Source organism: Mustela putorius, unplaced genomic scaffold (assembly GCF_011764305.1).
Source record: "Mustela putorius furo isolate JIRA1106 unplaced genomic scaffold, ASM1176430v1.1 tig00537335_pilon_pilon_pilon, whole genome shotgun sequence".
NCBI lineage: Eukaryota > Metazoa > Chordata > Mammalia > Carnivora > Mustelidae > Mustela > Mustela putorius.
Genome location: NW_025422457.1, coordinates 5,028,191 through 5,047,333, shown reverse-complemented (window position 1 = coordinate 5,047,333; position 19,143 = coordinate 5,028,191). Strand labels below are relative to the sequence as shown.

Genomic DNA, 19,143 nt, shown 5'->3' with positions numbered 1-19,143 from the left:
TATTTGCTGTAGAACTCAGCAGTGATCACTCAATAAAGGAGCTAAAATTAGACAACCTTAACATTTCATATTTTCATAACCAAACACACATACTTCAAAATAACATGGTAAAAAAGACAAAGGGAAAATCTATCAGTTGGTCTATTTTCTATATATAGAGAAAGTATCTTTATATATCTACATAGTTAGAGCTACCAGAGCATACAAATCTGTCCTACAAAAGAGAAGTCTTGAAAAATTAAAGATAACTGAATAGATAAGAGATTTACCTCTTTAGAAGTATATGTTTATACTTCAGGGGGTATAAGACTATGGAGACATTCACGGATTGTAAATTCTAACACCTGTCTGATCTCCCTACCCCTCCCCACATTCATTTACATTCCAAAGTGTAAGAAACAGGATCTTCCCTTCAGTAACCACTGAGAATTTGTTCATATTGAAAGCAAAGGTCTCCCTCCCTCTTTCAGAAGAGAGCAAACATCTATACAACCTCCCAGACTCATGTTCTTCAGATTCCTTACCTACCAAATGAACATCCGGGTTTCACTGCATCACTGAGAGGGGAGAACTGGGGCAACGGGGTTATTACTTTAATAATTAATCCATCCGTGCCTGAGAAATTTTGTGTTTACTTTCAGGAAAACAAGAATACAGCTTTTAAAAATTTATCATTCTATTATAAATTTGGCTCCTAAAACTTAACACTGTAATTCAAGCTTTAAGAAAAATAATTTTTTTTTAGGGGCACCTGGATGGTTCAGTCATTAAGCATCTGCCTTTGGCTCAGGTCATGATCCCAGGGTCCTGGGATTGAGCCCCACACTCTGATTGGCGGGAAGACTGCTTCTCCCTCTCCCACTACCTCTGCTTGTGTTCCCTCTCCCACTGTGTCTCTGTCAAATAAATAAGCAAAATCTTAAAAAAAAAAAAAAAAGACAATTTAAAAAAAATAAATTTTCAGGACAAGAATACATGAAGTCCCCAGCTTGGAAACTAAAATTTCCATCCTAAGCTTTTCCATTAAAAACATACTATAGAGGTGCCTGGGTTGACTCAGGTGGTTAAGCAGCCAATACTCAAATTTGGCCCAGGTCATGATCATTGGCCTCTGAGATCAGCAGGGACTCTGCTTCTCTCCCTCTACTTCTGCCCCCTCCCTGCTTGCATGATCGCTCACTCTCCCCTCCTCTCCAAAATAATTAAAATAAAATCTTAAAAAAAAAAAATACTATACTTAGGGGCGCCTGGGTGGCATAGTTAAGTGTCGGACTCTTGGTTTCAGCTCAGGTCACTGGGTGTGGAACCTGCTTGGGATCCTCCCTCCCCCCCCCCCCGCCCCCGTCCCATCCTCTCTGTCCCACCAGCAAGCATATCCTCTTCTCCCTATAATAAATAAATCTTTAAACAACAACAAATAAAGACATGCACACTATCCTGTAAACTTTTTTTTTAAGATTTTTTTTTAATTTATTCATTTGAGAGACAGAGACGGAGAGAGCACAAGCATGGGGAGAGGCAGAAGCAGACTTCCTGCTGAGCTGGGAGCTGGATGTGGCACTGGATCCCAGAACCTGGAGATCATGTCCGAAGCCCAAGGCAGACACTTAACTGACTAAGCCACCAAGGCACCCTAAAAACATACTATAATTAAGTAATAAATTTAATGAAGTGTATGAACTACTGAAAAATTTGCACACTAGGTTCAATCACATGATGGATTAGTCTTCTGAAGACTAGTCTAAGAACCTAACCACTAATCACAACACTGTTCCTACATACGTATTCTTTTAACAGTGCCTGGCAAATAGAGGCTTCCTAAAGTGCCATTTTTTTTAAGATTTTATTTATTTATTTATTTGACAGACAGAGATCACAAGTAGGCAGAGAGAGAGAGAGAGAGAGAGAGAGGAGGAAGCAGGCTCCCCGCTGAGCAGAGAGCCAGACATTGGGCTAAATCCCAGGACCCGGGGAACATAACCTGAGCTGAAGGCAGAGGCTTTAACCCACTGAGCCACCCAGATGCCCTGCCATTTTTTTTTAAATCCCACCCCTAATCTACAATCCTTTAACTGGTCAAGGGGAATTTAAAAAATCATGGTCAAGTCTATTAGAGATTACATGTGGTAAAGAACAGGTTTCTGAAAAACTGAAAACAATAATAATAATAAAACATTCAATTCTTCGAGACCCCCCCCCCAAGACCCTCAACTCCCTTGAATAAGCCATACATTTGCTCCTGAGACTATTCTCTAGCTCCCCTACAAGGAAAAATGGACAGACTAAATCATAAATTCCTCAACAATAAGGACAGAGAACTCTGTATTTTAGGTATGTCTTTATTTTATGGTACAACAAACAAAACACCCAGAAAGTACAGTAAATGATTTCTGAAACTGAATCAGCTTGCATATGCATCATAATACTGGCTGCTACTGGTTATGGACCTATATTCAAATTTTTCAAGGTCTTTTTTTTTTTTAATCTGCAAAGTGACAGAAATGTTCAGGGTCATTGGCAAAGTTGAATGAGGTGTTCATATAAAGTGCCTGGCATATTTCATGAATAATGGCCATAAAACGGAGAGGGCATCATTTCCTTGATTTATTTCAATAAATAAGAATTCTTATTTCTCAGCCCCCGGCCACCCAAAATATAAAAGACCAGGAAGAAAAACTACTTAGCCACCCCCTAATGTACTAAAAATATTACATTAATCACTTTTTTAAAAAATTAAATTACTTTAGAAAAAAACATGAAAATGTTTGGTTATGTGCTTCATGTGATTAAAAAAAAAAATCAAACAGCAGGCCAATTAATCCAAGACTACTCTTTAAGGCCTTTTCAGTAACAAAAAATTGCCAGAGATTTGTCAGTTGCCTACTGCTAGTAAACTGTATGGGCTGAATATTAAGTGTAGCTCCTGGAAGTTTAAAAGAAAAAGAGAAATACTAAATAGAAACATTGCTGGCCCAGACTTTATTAGAAACTTGTAGAATCTTTTAAAAAATGACATAAAGTAACATAAAGAAGCTCATCCTGAACCACAGTTTTGCAGAACATTCAAAGACATTCAAATGTCTCTTGGATTATCCCTCCCTCTTCGAACACAATCTTTGAGGGACTAAGATAATATAGGACAGGTACATCTGAGTCTGAACATTAAGTGTATAAGACGAGGGGTGCCTGGGTGGCTCTGTCAGTTAAGTGTCTGCCTTTCAGCTCAGGTCATGATCTTGGGGTCCTGGGATGATTCCTGCATCAGGCTCCCTGTTCAGTGTGAAGTCTGCTTGTCTCCCTCTCTCTGCCCCCGCCCCATGCTCTCGCACTCTCTCTCTAATAATAATCTTTTTAAAAAAGAAAAAAGAAAATCTTACATGGCCTTTATTTATCGTCTGGTCAGAGTCCCAATACATCAAAGTCTTAACTGAGACCCTAGTACGTGCTGGGTCACAGTGAACTTGTAACATAATTCTCAGTAAAAGCTTCACGTGTAAATTTTCTGTAATATATTGAAAGAAAAATTCGTATTAAATAGAATCTGTGCAGCCAAAAAGGCAGGCCATGTGCTGTAAAATTTTAGGAGTCTAAACTGTATTCTTACCAAAATATAGCTATAACAAAGCAACCACAAGGGAGCTTCCAGACCGGATAATACACTTTACCCAAAAAAGGAGGCTTTAAATATAAATTATTTTGAGCTAAAACTTCAAAGTTCTGTGTCAAAGAATGTTCACCAGTGGCTTTAATCATAAAAACTGCCTGGTGTACAGAATATTTTAAATAGAATTAAAGACTAATATGAGTAAGTTATAAATGACAGCTCCCCCACCAAAGGAGAAAGAGTTTACGTAAATGGAGTTCTTTAGAAAGGTCCATTTGCACTTTGAAAAATGACTGCTGTATCAATTTCCTACAACTCTAACAAATTACCATACTCTCTTACTTCTGGAGGCCCAAAGTCCTAAATCAGTACCACTGGGCCAAAATTAAGGTACTGGCAGGGCTCTGCTTCTTCGAGAGGTTTTATTGGAAATTCTGTTGTTTCTTCCAGCTGGCATTCCTTCCCTTGTGGCCACATTGCCTCCTCTTCTGTATAAGTAATCTCCCTCTGCCTCACTCAAAAGATACAGAATGACATTTAGAGCCCACCCAGATAATCTGGGATAATCTCTTCATAACAAAACTTTTAATTTAATAACATTTGCAAAGACTTCCTCACACACACAATCCAGCCCCAAACAAAGTAACATTACAGATTTCAAGGATTAGAATGTGGACATTTCAGAAGAGCCCATTTTTCAGCCTACCAAACTTGCCAAAGCAAGCTTAAATGTATAACCAATTCCTTGCAGCCAACACTTATGTCTTTGTCCTGCACATGATTTGTTTCCTTTGTTTTTCAAATTGTAAAATATATATCAAAAAATACAATAACTTTAGATTATCCCATCTTCCCATGAAGCATTTTTCCTCATTTGAGATTTGCTTCCCTAAGCACTATGAAACAAACAAAACTAAGAAACTCTTTATTTTTAAACAAGAAATATATCTTCTTCTTTCATGGTTATTGTCCTTTCTTGAACATAAAGTAAATACACATCATTTCAAATTAGATCTCTCAAGCTTTAGCATTTTTCTTTTCCTCTTTATACAACATGTGAATGAGCAAACTATTTGTTACTTAATTAAAACACTGCTTGCTTACAGGATACAGGTGTTCAATTTTAGAAACTGTATTCAAGGCTAGGCAAACCAGGGAGCAATAATAAATTCTGACTAAGCAATCCAACTGCCATCATAACATTGCCTGCAGTAAGTATCACCTCATAAAAACCACTTGCAGCAGTTTAATCTAAAACTACAGCTGTAAAACAGACATTAATTTTTGTAAGCTTCTAGAGTAAAGACACAAAGGCAGTATTCTTTATTGAAAAAGATACCACTGTACTAAACATCTGGAATACTCATCAAAATTACTTTGGTAACCTAACAGCATCTTCATTTAAAAAGGTAACATAGGGGCGCCTGTGTCGCTCAGTGGGTTAAGCCTCTGCCTTCTAAGTCATGATCCTGGGACCAAGCCTGGCATCCGGCTCTGCTCAGCAGGGAGCCTGCTTCCCCCCTCTCTCTCTGTCTGCCTCTCTGGCTACTTGTAATCTCTCTCTGTCAAATAAATAAATAAAATCTTTTTTTAAAAAATAAATAAATAAGTGAAAAATAAAAAGGCAATATAATCAATTCCTAATTGGATTATATTTTTTACATATCGCAGAGCAGAGCAGGAAACTTTCAAAGATGACTTACCAAATCTTCATTATCCAATCTTAAGTTTTTTCAAGCACTGGTAACAAGGTTTTCTAGTCCTATATAACAGCGTTATTGTTACAGGGAAAATAATTGTTTAAAGAATTTTTAAAGCACCAATTAAAATTCAGATCTAGATAATTAGTGTGATCTGTGCCCTCCTACCATACTTATCACCCATCACTATCTCATCTCCTCTAACACTACTTCATTTTCCTGAACCTCCACCGCCCCCCAACAAATTTCTTAATGACCCAATTCAGTCTCTCCTACCAAGGTCTAATATTAGTCAACACCAGTTGAAGCAGCAGCAGCCCTCTTGTTTTCCTTCTGCTCCCTCTGCCTATCCATATTAGAAGCTAGCTAACAGACCCATAAAGAAAAACAGCTGAGTTCAGCAACTTAGGAAACATTTACTGAGAACTACCATGTGATAGGAAAAGAGACCCTCCAAGTGCTCATTGACTAGTGGGTCCTGAACATGCTTTCAATACCATTTGGTAAATGCTACAAGAGTACCAAAAACCAAAACAAAACAGACAACAATAGTCAAATGGAAAACCAGAAAGGTTTCCCAGAGAAAGAGATTCTTCCTTGAAAGAGACTTGGGGCACCTGGGTGGCTCAGTGGGTTAAGCCGCTGCCTTCGGCTCAGGTCATGATCTCAAGGTCCTGGGATGGAGTCCCGTGTTGGGCTGCCTGCTCAGCAGGGAGCCTGCTTCCTCCTCTCTCTCTGCCTGCCTCTCTGCCTACTTGTGATCTCTCTCTGTCAAATAAATAAATAAAATCTTTAAAAAAAAAAAAAAGAAAGAAAGAAGAGACTTTTTAAGGTCAAGTGGAAGTTAACCAAATGAGGAAAGAGAAGCAGTCCAGAAGGCTCATCATAATAAGCAAAGGCACAATCAGTATGGTGTGCTGGGGAACTCTAACTAGATCACTATTAAATGAGTGAAAAGGGAGAGGTAGGGAGTGAAGCTGAAGAATTAAATTGTGGATGAGATCAGGGAAGTCTAAAAGCCATGCAAAGGTCTCAGGAAAAATCTACAATTCAATGACAAGGTGAGATTTGCTTTGGAGACAGACCAACTCTGGTAACAGTGGAGGATGGACTTGCAGGAGGCAAGAATACCAATTAAACGGCTTGTGCAATATTTCAAATAAGAAATGAATACGGGGCGCCTGAGTGGCTCAGTGGGTTAAAGCCTCTGCCTTCGGCTCGGGTCATGATCTCAGGGTCCTGGGATCAAACCCCACATCGGACATCGGGCTTTCTGCTCAGCGGGGAGCCTGCTTCCCCTCTCTCTCTGCCTGCCTCTCTGCCTACTTGTGCTCTCTGTCTGTCTAATAAATGAATAAAAATTAAAAAAAAAAAAAGAAATGAATACAATGAGTCTGTTAATACTAAGGGTGAATTAGGGGCAGCAGAGCTGCAAAATACGTAGGCAAAACACTTGGGGTATAGGAAAAGAGAAAGAAAAGAGAAGAAATCCATAAACTCCCAAAGTTGTGGCTGTTAAGATTTTGATACTAAAAAAAAAGTGAGAAATCAAAAAGGAAATGGTATTTTTGCCACTTCTATTCAACATATTATACTGAAAGTCTACCCACATCAATTAGGCATCCACACTAGAAAAGAAAAAGTATCTGTTTACATATGATATGATTTTATTGATAGTGAGCCCTACAGACTCCACAAAAAAAGTTAAAAACTAAACTGATTAAATGAATTGAGCAAAATTGCAGGGGGGGGTCAACATACAAAAAACAATTGCATTTCTATATACTAACAATAAACAGTCTAAAAAGGACATCAAGAAAAAAATTCCATTTGCAAAAGTATCAAAAAGAATACTAGGGATAAACTTAACTAAAGCAAAGATTTGTACACCGAAAAATTATAAAACACTGTTGAAAGACATTAAGTAAATATAAAGATATCCTATCTATTTTCATGGATCAGAAGACTTAATATTGTTAAGATGACAATAATACCCAAAGCAATCTACAGATTCAACACAATTCCTATCAAAATCCTGATGGCTTTTGCAGAAATCGAAAAACCCATCCTAATATTCGTATAGAAAATCAAGGAGGGGCGCCTGGGTGGCTCAGTGGGTTAAGCATCTGCCTTCGGCTCAGGTCCTGATTGATCTCCACATCCTGGGATTCAGCCCCGAGTCAGGCTCCCTGCCAGCAAGAAATCTGCTTATCTCTCTTTCTCCCTCTCTCAAATAAATAAATAAAATCCTTAAAAAAAAAAAAAAAAAAAAAGAATCTCAAGGAACCCCAAACAACCAAAATAACCCTAAAAGCGAACAAGTTCAATGACTCAATACTTCCTGATTTCAAAACATACTACAAAGCTACAGGAATCAAACTAACTGGCTATTGATACAAAGACAGACATATAGACCGATCAAAGGAGTAGAATACAAAGCCCAGAAGTAAATCCTCACATACATGGGAAGTTATTTTGACACAAATGCCAAGACCATTCAACAGGGAAAGGTCAGTTTTTTCAACATAAAGTACTGGGAAAACTGGATATGCCCACAGGCAAAAGAACAAGGCTCGACCATAACCTTCTATCATTTATAAAAATTAAAACAAATCGGGGCGCCTAGGTGGCTCAGTGGGTTAAAGCCTCTGCCTTCATTCAGCCCAGGTCATGATTCCAGGGTTCTGGGATAGAGCCCCACAGCCCACTTCCCTTCCTCTCTTTCTGCCTGCCTCTCTGCCTGCTTGTGATCTCTGTCTGTCAAATAAATAAGTAAAATCTTTTAAAAAATTAAAATCTTTTAAAAAAATAAAAAATAAAATCTTTTTAAAAATCTTTAAATAAAAAATAAAACAGATCAAAGATCTAAAGGTTAAGAACTAAGACTATAAAACTCTTAGAAGAAAACATGAAGACACTGAATTTAACAATGGTTTTTTTTTTTTTGATAGGACACCAACAGCACAGGTGATAAAAGAAAAAAGTGATGAACAGGACTTTATTAAAATTAAAACTTCTTAGGGGTACCTGACTGGCTCAGTCAGTAGAGCAGGCAATTCATGATCTGAGGTTGTGAGTTCAAGCCCCAAGTTGGTGATAGAGCTTACTTTAAAAAAAAAAAAAAAAAAAAAAAAATCAAAACCTTTAGTGTATCAAAGGACACTATCAAGATGGAAAAGGCAGTTCACAAAATGGGAGAAAAATTCACAAATCATGTATTTGATAAATGATTAATATCCAGAATATATGAAGAATTACTACAACAACAAAAGCAACTCAATTAAAACAATGGGGAAAAGACCTGAATAGACACATTTCTCCAGAGAAGATAAACAGATGGCCAACAAGTACATGAAGAAATGTTCAATACCACTAATCATTAGAAAGATGCAAATCAAAACAACAAAATATCACACTTTATACCCATTAGGATGGCTACATAACTAGTATTAAAAAAAAAAAAAAAAAAAAAAAAAAAAAAAAAACAGAAAACTGCAAGTATTTATGAAGATGTGGCAAAAGTCAAACCCTAGTGTGCTGCTTTTGGAACTATAAAATGATATAGCCAGTTTTGAAAAAAGTATGGCAAGTCCCTCAAAAAATGAAACACAGAATTACCATACGATCCAGCAATTCCAATTCTAGGTATATATACCTGAGAGACAAAAATCAAAGTATGAAATCTTGCCAGGGCTGAAATAAAGCACCTACTTCACAGACTCCTGTGAAGAACATATGATAGCTATTACTGTTGTAATAAAAATGAGACAACACAGCCTACCCTATTCAACCCACATTTCTAGCAACAAAGACAAAAACTGCATATTGCTCCTGAGGAGTAATAAACATTAATCATAACTGACTATGTAGAAACTAATTTACACTGTGGGATAAAATATGATATCAATTTAAGATAAACTAAAATACTGCATTTATAAACTTTTAGTGGCCTTCTCACGTCTCCAACTGCGGTACACTGAATGGGCCCCCCCAAAGTGTCCACATCTTAATGCCCAGCATTTGTGACTATGTCACCTTACGTGACAGAAAGGACTGTGCCAGTGTGATTAAATTAAGAATTTTTGAGATGAGGAGATTATCCTAGATTATGTGAGTTTGGGCCAAAATAATCAGAAGAGTCCTTATAAGAGAGAAGGCGACTGTGATGAAGGAAACAAGGATAATAGTCAAAGAGTGAACATCTAAGATGCTATGCTTCTGGTACGCAGAGCAAGGATCCATGAGCAGCCTCGTCAGCAGCCTCTAGAAGCCAGAAAAGGAAAAGGTATGAATTCTCCCCTAGAGCTTCCAGAAAAAATGCAGACCTGCCAACATCTTGATTTTAACCCCTTATGACCCATTTTGGACTTCTGACTGTCAGAACTGTAAGCAACAGGAACCTAATATACCAGCTGAACCCAGATTATCATGAGAAAGTCAATGGCAGAGTGAAAGAAATTGAAAAAAATACATACAACAGTTTACATGCCCAGTGGAGTACTGGCTTCTGCCAAAAGAAAATTCAACACATCCACAGGAAAAATGGTCTTCCTCGAGAGTAAGTAGTTTTCATATCTGGCTGTGTACAGGTGTCACCTGGAGAACGTTTAAACAATTCAGATCATAAGGTCCCATTTCAGATCAATTCGGTCATTACATCTGGGGCTCCTGATATCGTCAGAGAATCAGTCAGGTGGTTTTTATGTACAGCCAGGGTTGAAAACTTGCTATTCTAGCTAAAGATTAGTTTTGTTTTGTTTTTTTAAAGATTTTTATTTATTTATTTGACAGAGATCACAAGTAGGCAGAGAAGCAGGCAGAGAGAGGAGGAAGCAGGATCCCCGCTTGAGCAGAAAGCCCGATGTGGGGTTCGATCCCAAGACTCTGAGATCATGACCTGAGCCGAAGGCAGAGGCTTTAACCCACTGAGCCACCCAGGCACCTCTAAAGATTAGTTTTTAGCAACCTAAGGAAACCTATGGCATTTCCAAATACTACTAGAAGTTCCTGAAACTGTCCCCAATAAAGATGTGGTTCACTGTTCATTGGTTTCATGTATGTTTTGCTAACTTTTTTTTTTTTTAAGATTTTATTTATTTATTTGACAGACAGAGATCACAAGTAGGCAGAGAAGCAGGCAGAGAGAGAGGAAGAAGCAGGCTCCCTGCTAAGCAGAGAGCCTGCTGCAGGGCTCGATCCAAGGACCCTGGGATCATGACCTGAGCCGAAGGCAGAGGCTTGAACCCACTGAGCCACCCAGGCACCCCCCGCTAACTTATCTTTGGCAATAAGTTACCCTAAGTAAGAAGTTGCACAAATTCCTAAAGGAAAAACTACTGGATCAAAAGCAAGCAAAATTTTTTTATTCTGACAAATACTTCTAAATTCCTATGCCAATTTACCCTTCTACCAATTAAGGATTAGCAACATTTTTTTTTAAACCTGCCCAATCTAATAGGTAGGAAACAACATTTCACTGATGTTTTAATCTGCAAGGCTTCAATCATGAGTGATCAAGTGTATTTTATTGTCACTGCTTTACTGACCTTTTTTTTTTTTGCCTGTCAATTACTACATGTCCATTTCTATTAGTTTTTTAAAAGCTGATCTGAAGATGCATGAACAAAATCCACCAACTGTACATTTTGGAAAATAAAACTTTATTAAATCAACAAAAAAGCTGATTTGCGGGGTGCCTGGGTAGCTCAATCAGTTAAGCGTCTGCCTTCGGCTCAGGTCAGGCATGATCCTGGGGTCCTGGGATGGACCGCCACTTAGTGGGGAGACTACTTCTCCCTCTGTCTGCCCCCGCCTCGTTTATGCTCTTTCTCTCCCAAATAAATAAGCTGATTTGCAAAAATTTTTTCTGTTAAAGAAACTGACCTTTTGTCTGTCCATGAGTGTTTAATATTTTACCCAGTTTGTTTTTCTGTTCTTTGGCTTTGACTTCTTAAGGTCAGAGATTTTTGTTTTGTTTTGTTTTTTAACCATATTTATCTTTCCCTATATGGCTTCTTTGGAAAGCTAATCCACACTCTAAATCTATACTCTAACATTATAAAAACATCCACCAGCCACCTAAAGTTTTTTTCTAATATTTTCAGAGTTTCATTTTTTTACATTTAAGAAATCAGAATCTCTGCCCCTTTTCCCTGCCACCATGTAACTTACTGGGAACATCATTTATTGTATAGTTTCTCTCTTCTCCACTGATGGAAGTTATCATGCTATCATTTTAACTCATTACAAAGATAAGGAGAAAAAAAATTTAAACATGTGACTATATACACTTATACGTGTGTATATGAAAATTTAAAAATACACGCTTAACATACTAATAACTTCTTACACTGTCAACAATAAACGTGCTGCCGAACTCAGGTATACAGAATTTACAAATTCCTTAGTAAGGTTATGGAATATGAAAATAAGCATCAGGCACACATCTCTTCCATTTCTTTGCAAAAGCAATATAACGGTCACTAACCAGGCTGACTCTTCCTTAAAAGCTGTGAAGAACAGTTGTCCCTAGCAGTTTTTCCAAAGTTTGTAGGCAGCTTTGCAAAATATATGTTTCCACTAGGTGGAGACAATTTAATAACAGGAATATTAGTTACTGAAATGAGAGTAGCCCTAAATTTTCTAAAAATATTATCAAATGGTAAAGAAGTTCTACCTCTAAATTCTTGAGTAAACCAGGGCTAGTTACTTTTGCTGAGGATCCGGCTACCTTATTTGTAAATTTAAGAATTTAAAGTAGCATCAAAAGCCCTCTTAACTGGGACACCTGGGTGCCTCAGGTGGTTAAGCAGCTGCCTTCGGCTCAGGTCATGACCCCACCGTCCTGGGATGGAGTCCCACATCAGGCTCCTTCCTCGGCAGGGAGCCTGCTTCTCCCTCTGCCTCTGCCTGCCATTCTGTCGGCCTGTGCTCGCTCTCCCCCCCCCTCTGATAAATAAATAAAATATTAAAAAAAAAAAAAGTCCTCTCAACTAGTATATCAAAAAACTTATTTAAAAATGTCTCTAACAGTATAGTGCTTAGAGTCCTGTCCTCTTAAGCTGAAAAGGTATTCTACCTTTAGCAACTTCTTTCAACTTGAATACTTCAAACAATCATAACCAGTTTCCTCCAATCTTTTCTTTTTAAAGCAGGTCAAAAGAGACATACTGTTCACACATCTAGGATTTCAAGTTAAAGCCAAGGTTATCTGCACTTTTTTCCCTTGTCTTAAAGAAAATAGCTGATACCATACTTCTCCACATTCATTTGGTTTGTTTGCACACATACTTTAAACAATGAACTATTTATTTTCTCTTTAACTAGTGTCCTTGGAAGTAGAGGCTATATACTTGGGGGATTTTGTTTCTTTTCCTTTTTTTTTTCTCATGCTATTTTATACTTTTTGCCTCATTTGGTAAAAACCTTCCATTTTTGTTAATTTCCTGAATTCTTAACTGTCCCTCTGTCAAGACATTGCTTACACTGGTACTTTACCTCCTGGTTCTCATCTGCCAGTCTAGATTTTTTAACTCTCCCAAGGATGTCTCAATCTCTGCTTGCCTAAGGGGTTTCCAGTCTACTGCTTCACCCGATTACTTGGATCTAGTAACCTAGATTCAACCTGCCAAACCACTGACTCACTAGTAATTTAGATCTCAGACTTTGGCATAATCTAGGTTCTCAGCTCTGAACACACACCAACTCTATACCACAAACTAACCACATTCTTAGAAAGGGACTTTTAATTCTCCCAGTACCTTAAGACCAAGAGACACAAAGAACATTGATACTTCCCGAGCAAAGCAAAGAAAAAAAAGGTTTTTTGAGTTCCTAAAGTAGAACAAGGGATGCTACCAACTTCATTTCACATCTCTCCCCAGGTTAGAGGAAACTAAACAAAGGAGCATATTAATGTGGCAGCAGTTATCAGCTTACTATTGGGCTGTAGACTATTGCTCTGGGTCAGCAGCACATAGGAGTGGCCCCCCAAAAACATCTGCAGATTTAATGGCACAGACAGATCAGTACTTCTATTTTTTAGAGAGAGATGTCAAACACAACTAAGGCATAAAAGCAAAGCTTAAAAATTTAAATAAGCTTATCACTAATGACAAAGCTAAAAAGTCTAATAACTACTGAGTTTTAGTCCAAAGCCCCATATGCCAGAATAAAAGCTAACTTCTGAAAAGTGGTATAGCAAGGGTGTTATCCTTTCCTGGGAAGAGAAATGTCCATAAAGTGCGGACTCTTGACAGACACAGAAGTGTTGATAAACACACACATAAGCATTAGCAAATAACAGCATAGGAAATCACAGCAACACTCCAATGTGTCACTGAAAATACAGTAACAGGGTCTACACTTCTGACAAAGGCATATCTGCTGAAAAATTAAATCTGTGGTAATGACAAAAGAATATGATTAATGAGGGTAACAGAGAAAGCCGAAGGCTTATGCCCCCAAATTCTCTTATAACAGCAGCTAGAATAATGGAATAACACTTTCAGAAAGAAAGCAGTGAGGCAATTCAATTCCACAAATACAAAAATATATGAATGCTTTTACCCAGTAATCCCAGTACTAGGAAATGTTATTAATAATAAACATTTAGGGGTGCCTGGGTGGCTCAGTGGATTAAGCCGCTGCCTTCAGTTCGGGTCATGATCCCAGCGTCCTGGGATCAAATCCCGCATCGGGCTCTCTGCACAGCGGGGAGACTGCTTCCCTCTCTCTCTCTCTCTCTCTTTCTCTGCCTGCCTCTCTGTCTACTTGTGATCTCTGTCTGTCAAATAAGTAAATAAAATCTTTGAAAAAAAAATAATAATAAACACTTAGAGGGTTTATCATTTCTCTGAAATTCTGCTTAATCATAACAACCCTATGAAGCAGGTACTATTTTCCTCACCTAAGAAATAAGGAAATTGAGCTAAAGTGTAAATTAATAAGCAACTTGCTTAAAGGTCTCACAATAATAAGTGTCAAAGGCAAGACTCAAATGTAGGTCTATTTGACTAAGGAGGCCATGCCCTTAACCACATCAAAGACTACTGGTACTACTACAATAGCAACATCACCATCAGCAAGGAGACACACTTGCAACATCAACATCAGGAAATTTCCGCAGTCATTAAATGTAACAATTGTTAATAGGATATGCAATGACTAATGATACTCACAAGATAAAATGATGACAGGAGGCCACTGATTTGCATCTGTGCTACAATTATAGCTATATAAAAGTTACGTTCTAAGGTAACACAGTGTTAGGAGTTTGTGGAGGGAGTTTCCATTTTTCAAATCCCAAAATAGTAAGCACAGACTTATAACAGTTTTAAGACAATGAAAGATAAGAACAGAGAAGTGAAGAACGTGTCTCTGGTATCCCTTTGTCACACAAGGTAGATTTTCTCTTGCAAGAAAAGAAAAACTATTATGTCCCTATGCATATTCAATAGTAGCAGACAGACTGGGATCCAGGAGACCTCGATTCTCATTTTGGGTTCTTGAAACAATTCCAAAAAATAAACGGATTTAGGGGCACCTCGGTGTCTCAGTCATTAAGCATCTGCCTTTGGCTAAAGTCATGGTCCTGGGATTGAGCCACGCACATTGGGCTCCCTACTAGGCCGGAAGAGTGCTTCCTGCCCCATCCCCCCCGCCCCAGCTTGTGTTCCTTCTCTCGCTGTGTCTCTGTCAAATAAATAAATAAAATCTAAAAAAAAAAAAAAAAAAAGATAAATGGATTTAATCTTTCTTCTGTTCTGGACTTTATCTCTAGGTTTCTACAACTTGCACCAAAGAAAGTTTTAAACTGAAAAAGCAGTCTGGGGTTCCAAAGACCAGGATCTTAGAAGCATGAAAAAGAAATCAGGAGCTCTGAGGACAGAAAGAAGTTTTACAGCTCTGATAAATCTAAAGATTAGCATAGGGGTGCCTGGGTGGATCAGTGGGTTCTGCTCAGGACATGATCTCAGGGTCCTGGGATCAAGCCCTGCTTCTTCTCTCTGCTCACCAGGGAGCCTGCTTTCCCCTCCTTTCTCTGCCTGCCTACTTGTGATTTCTCTCTCTTTCTCTGTCAAATAAATAATCTTTTTTAAAAGATTAGCATAATCTTTACGTTCATTAAAGCAGCAAAAATTGGCACAGCTCATCAATACTGGAAATCAACATGGTTCTGAGTTAATATATAGATTTAACATTTTTAGGGGCACCTGGGTGACTCAGTGGGTTAAAGCCTCTGCCTTCAGCTCGGGTCATGATCCCAGGGTCCTAGGATCGAGTCCCGCATCAGGCTCTCTGCTCAGCGGGGAGCCTTCCTCCTCCTCTCTCTTTCTGCCTGCCTCTCCACCTACTTGAGATCTCTGTCAAATAAATAAATAAAATCCTTAAAAAAAAAAAAAAAGATTTAACCTCTTTATAAAATAAACATGTTTTAGGTAGTGTACAGATGTATATATCTTATGTCCATTAAGGCAGAGTTCCTTATCAGCAATGAAAATATATTTAAATATGTATATATCAAAATATTTTTTAAAAGCTACTTACTAGCAATTACACTTTGGTAATCTTAATGTGAGTTCAAATAATGTTAAAAAGAGAAAACCATATAATACTATAATAAAAACTTGGGATGGGCGCCTGGGTGGCTCAGTTAGTTGAGCGACTGCCTTCGGCTCCGGTCATGATCCCGGAGTCTTGGGATCGAGTCCCGCATCGGGCTCCCAGCTCCATGGGGAGCCTGCTTCTTCCTCTGACCTTCTCCCCTCTCATACTCTCTCACTCTGTCTCTCTCTCTCTCTCAAATAAATAAATAAAATCCTTAAAAATAAATAAACAAATAAATAAATAGAAAAATAAAAACTTGGGGTATCTGGCTGGTTCAGTCAGTGGAGCATGCAACCTACTGGTTTTTTGGGGTTGTGAGTTCAAGCCCCACACTATGTTGGGAGATTACTTAAAAATAAAATCTTTTAGAAAAAAGATGTAAGTAGCTAAAATAGTGAAATCACCCGTTCATAAGCAAAACTGATTCTATATTATTAAACAATGAACAAAAAAGAAAACTGACATTAATTCAACACAAGATACTGTTTGCAGGCACTTTTTGTACAGCTTTCCCTCTACATCCACTTTTTAACGAAATCCTTTAAGTCCACATTTCTTAACTTTTGAATCCACAACTCCATTAAGAATCTGAAAAAAGTTAGGAACTCTCATGTTGGGGGTGGGAGGCGGGGTGGGATACCATACACAAAACACATGCCCTAAATCTCAGAATAATGGTGCCTTAAGAGAGCCCAGAACTGAAGGCTAAGAACACTTAGCTCCAAAAAAGAATTCCAAAACCTAATAAACAGAAAAACCAGAGATTATCTGCTCTTAATCCTTCTCAGTTTTCATCAGCTATACTACAACAAAGCTACTGCCAAGGATTAGAGATTGATTCTTGTGAATTTATGGAGACCAAAATATTGCTTGTTTACTTTGATCTGGCTGTCACAATGAATTCTGGACTTTCCTACAACCAACATAAATACAAAGCTAAAAGGAACCCCACGATCCAACCACTGTTAAATCCATCTGAGGTATCATACCATTGTCAAAACGTTACCAGACTGGTTATGGCATAGAAAATGTTTGTGATATCAAAAGAATTTAAAAACACACATAAATTCAGGTCCATAATATAAAATCAGTCTAAACTACATTTTAAACAAAACGAAAACCAAAAGATAAAATTTCCAAAAAGAAATACATCAAAATTTAAGAGGAATTAAAACTGAGTACTGAAAACATGATTTTTAACTTTCTTCTTAAAATGCCCCCAAAAATACACTTAAAAAAATTAAAGTGATGACTGAAACTATATTTAATTTAAAAAAAAAAAAATTCAATACATTATCAATTTTCCCATCAGCTCCTAAGCTATTTTTTAAAGGACCAAGAAATATTTAACATGAGTATTAAAACTAAAAACAATCCATTTAAGAGATGAATAACATGAAGCACCTGGGGGACTCAGATCAAGATCTCAGATTCCTGAGACAGAGCAGCACATAGGCTCATGCTTAGCCCAGAGTCAGCTCTCGGAGATTCTCTCACTCTCTGCCCTTCCCCGTACCCTCACACATGCGTGTGCTTCTTCTCATTCAAATAATTAATAAATAAAATCTTAAAAAAAAAAAAAGAAATGAAAAACAGCTAGGTTACTGTGTGACACTTTTTTCCCTCACCAATATTGTCTTCTTAATTTTCCTAAATCAATTACTGCAACAGATTATCCAAAAGGTTTCAGAAGAAATTAAACTAGTATTGATTGTCATGTTATCTATACATTTATAGTATTACCTTTCCAAAAGTTATGGAGACTACTAAGAAAAAAAGTATTTCAGGAGGCTACACTGGTAATTTATCACTGGTTAACCCAAACTGGAAATGAGACCTACATTTAAATACAAACATAAACAATTATAATAATATAAGGACAGAGAAACTGAGTCTTAATATTTTAAACAATACTCAACTATCAATGTTCAAGAGTCTTTAACATATTTCATTACTTTATAGCCACATGAGACAACATTCCTGGAGGACAGTACCTCATAAAAATAAAAAAGCTAGAAAAAGGCATATTTCCACTAATTCAAAGAGGCATGTTTTCTTCACAAATAGGCCAATTAAAATTTTTAAGAACAAGGATAAGAGGGTAAGTTCATTAAAAGTAAACAAGAGATATATTTTCTAATTTTGCTAAGTGTATTGTGAAAAGCAGATATTTTCTGTAATTGATATCATAAAATAACAAATAAGTAAAACAAAACCACTAGAGTAGTTTCCAGTCAAAACAGTAATACAATCTGTTTCCCCTACTCTCCCAGGTCCTTGTCATTTAAGTAATCTACAAAGTGGTAGTTTTGCTCCTAATGTGTAAGTAAAGCTTGGGATATTACTACCTAATGATATAAGGAAGATATCTGACCCTGGTGTAAAGAAATTAATGAGACAGGTCAACCTTAAAATGCAATTATTTAAGGGGGAGAGAATATTATACCATAAACTAGACTTGGGGAAAGGGTTAGGAGACATCCACAACTCCTCCCACACTCCATTCCACCCTAACAACTTTGAAATAAGAAAACTCCCCTGAAAGTAGACACAGAACTATAACCAGGATCTATGCCAGAGATTAATCCATCTCTGTCTCTCTTTCTTCACCTACACGCCATATATTTGCAATGTGCTTTGCTGTTTACAAAACCTTTTACCTATACTACCTCTTATGTCTTTACAAATAATCTGTGAGGTCAGCAAGAGTGGCATTTTTTTTTTTTTAAATAGAAAACAGAAAGGCCAATAATCTTGCTTGTAGTGAAACCAGACCTAGAAACCAAGACTCCTGGCCTTCAGTTCTGAAACTCTTTCCACACTATACACAACACTACCCTTTCTGTAATATAGTAAAGCCTCCTATAAAACATTTGGCCGGATTCCAAGACAGCAGTCCCAGACTGAATTGGACTCTATATAGCAAACAGTGTAAATAGTGAAGGTTTAATGCAATTACTGGCATGGAGGCATACATCTTTTTAAAAGTGAAGAATCAGTTGGTTTTAAGTTGATTTAAGTTAATAGTATGTGTATGGTAGTAGAAACAAACAGAACACTATTCTAAGAGAAGTCAAAATGAAATACTACAGATTTGCATATTTTACAATAGCTAATAGAGACAGTAGTAAGTAACAAATGGAATAGGGGGAAAAAAGGAGACAAAAAATGGATAATTAAAAAGAACAACATAAAAAGAAACTGATCATATTTTTAGGAAATAAAATGAGG

The 19,143-nt window shown here is 37.4% G+C and overlaps 1 protein-coding gene across 3 annotated transcripts in view; it reads right to left on the bottom strand.

Annotated features, from left to right (window-relative positions):
* Nucleotides 1–19,143, bottom strand: part of RNF2 (ring finger protein 2) — a 44,382-nt gene that overhangs the window by 19,519 nt on the left and 5,720 nt on the right. Inside the window, exon 2 of one of the 3 annotated variants that reach the window (XM_004767957.3) lies at nt 3,378–3,502. The exons of the other annotated variants lie outside the window; for them this stretch is intronic. The gene's annotated coding sequence lies outside the window, so the exon portion shown is untranslated. The remainder of the gene's footprint in view (nt 1–3,377; nt 3,503–19,143) is intronic. 3 annotated transcript variants of the gene reach the window in all.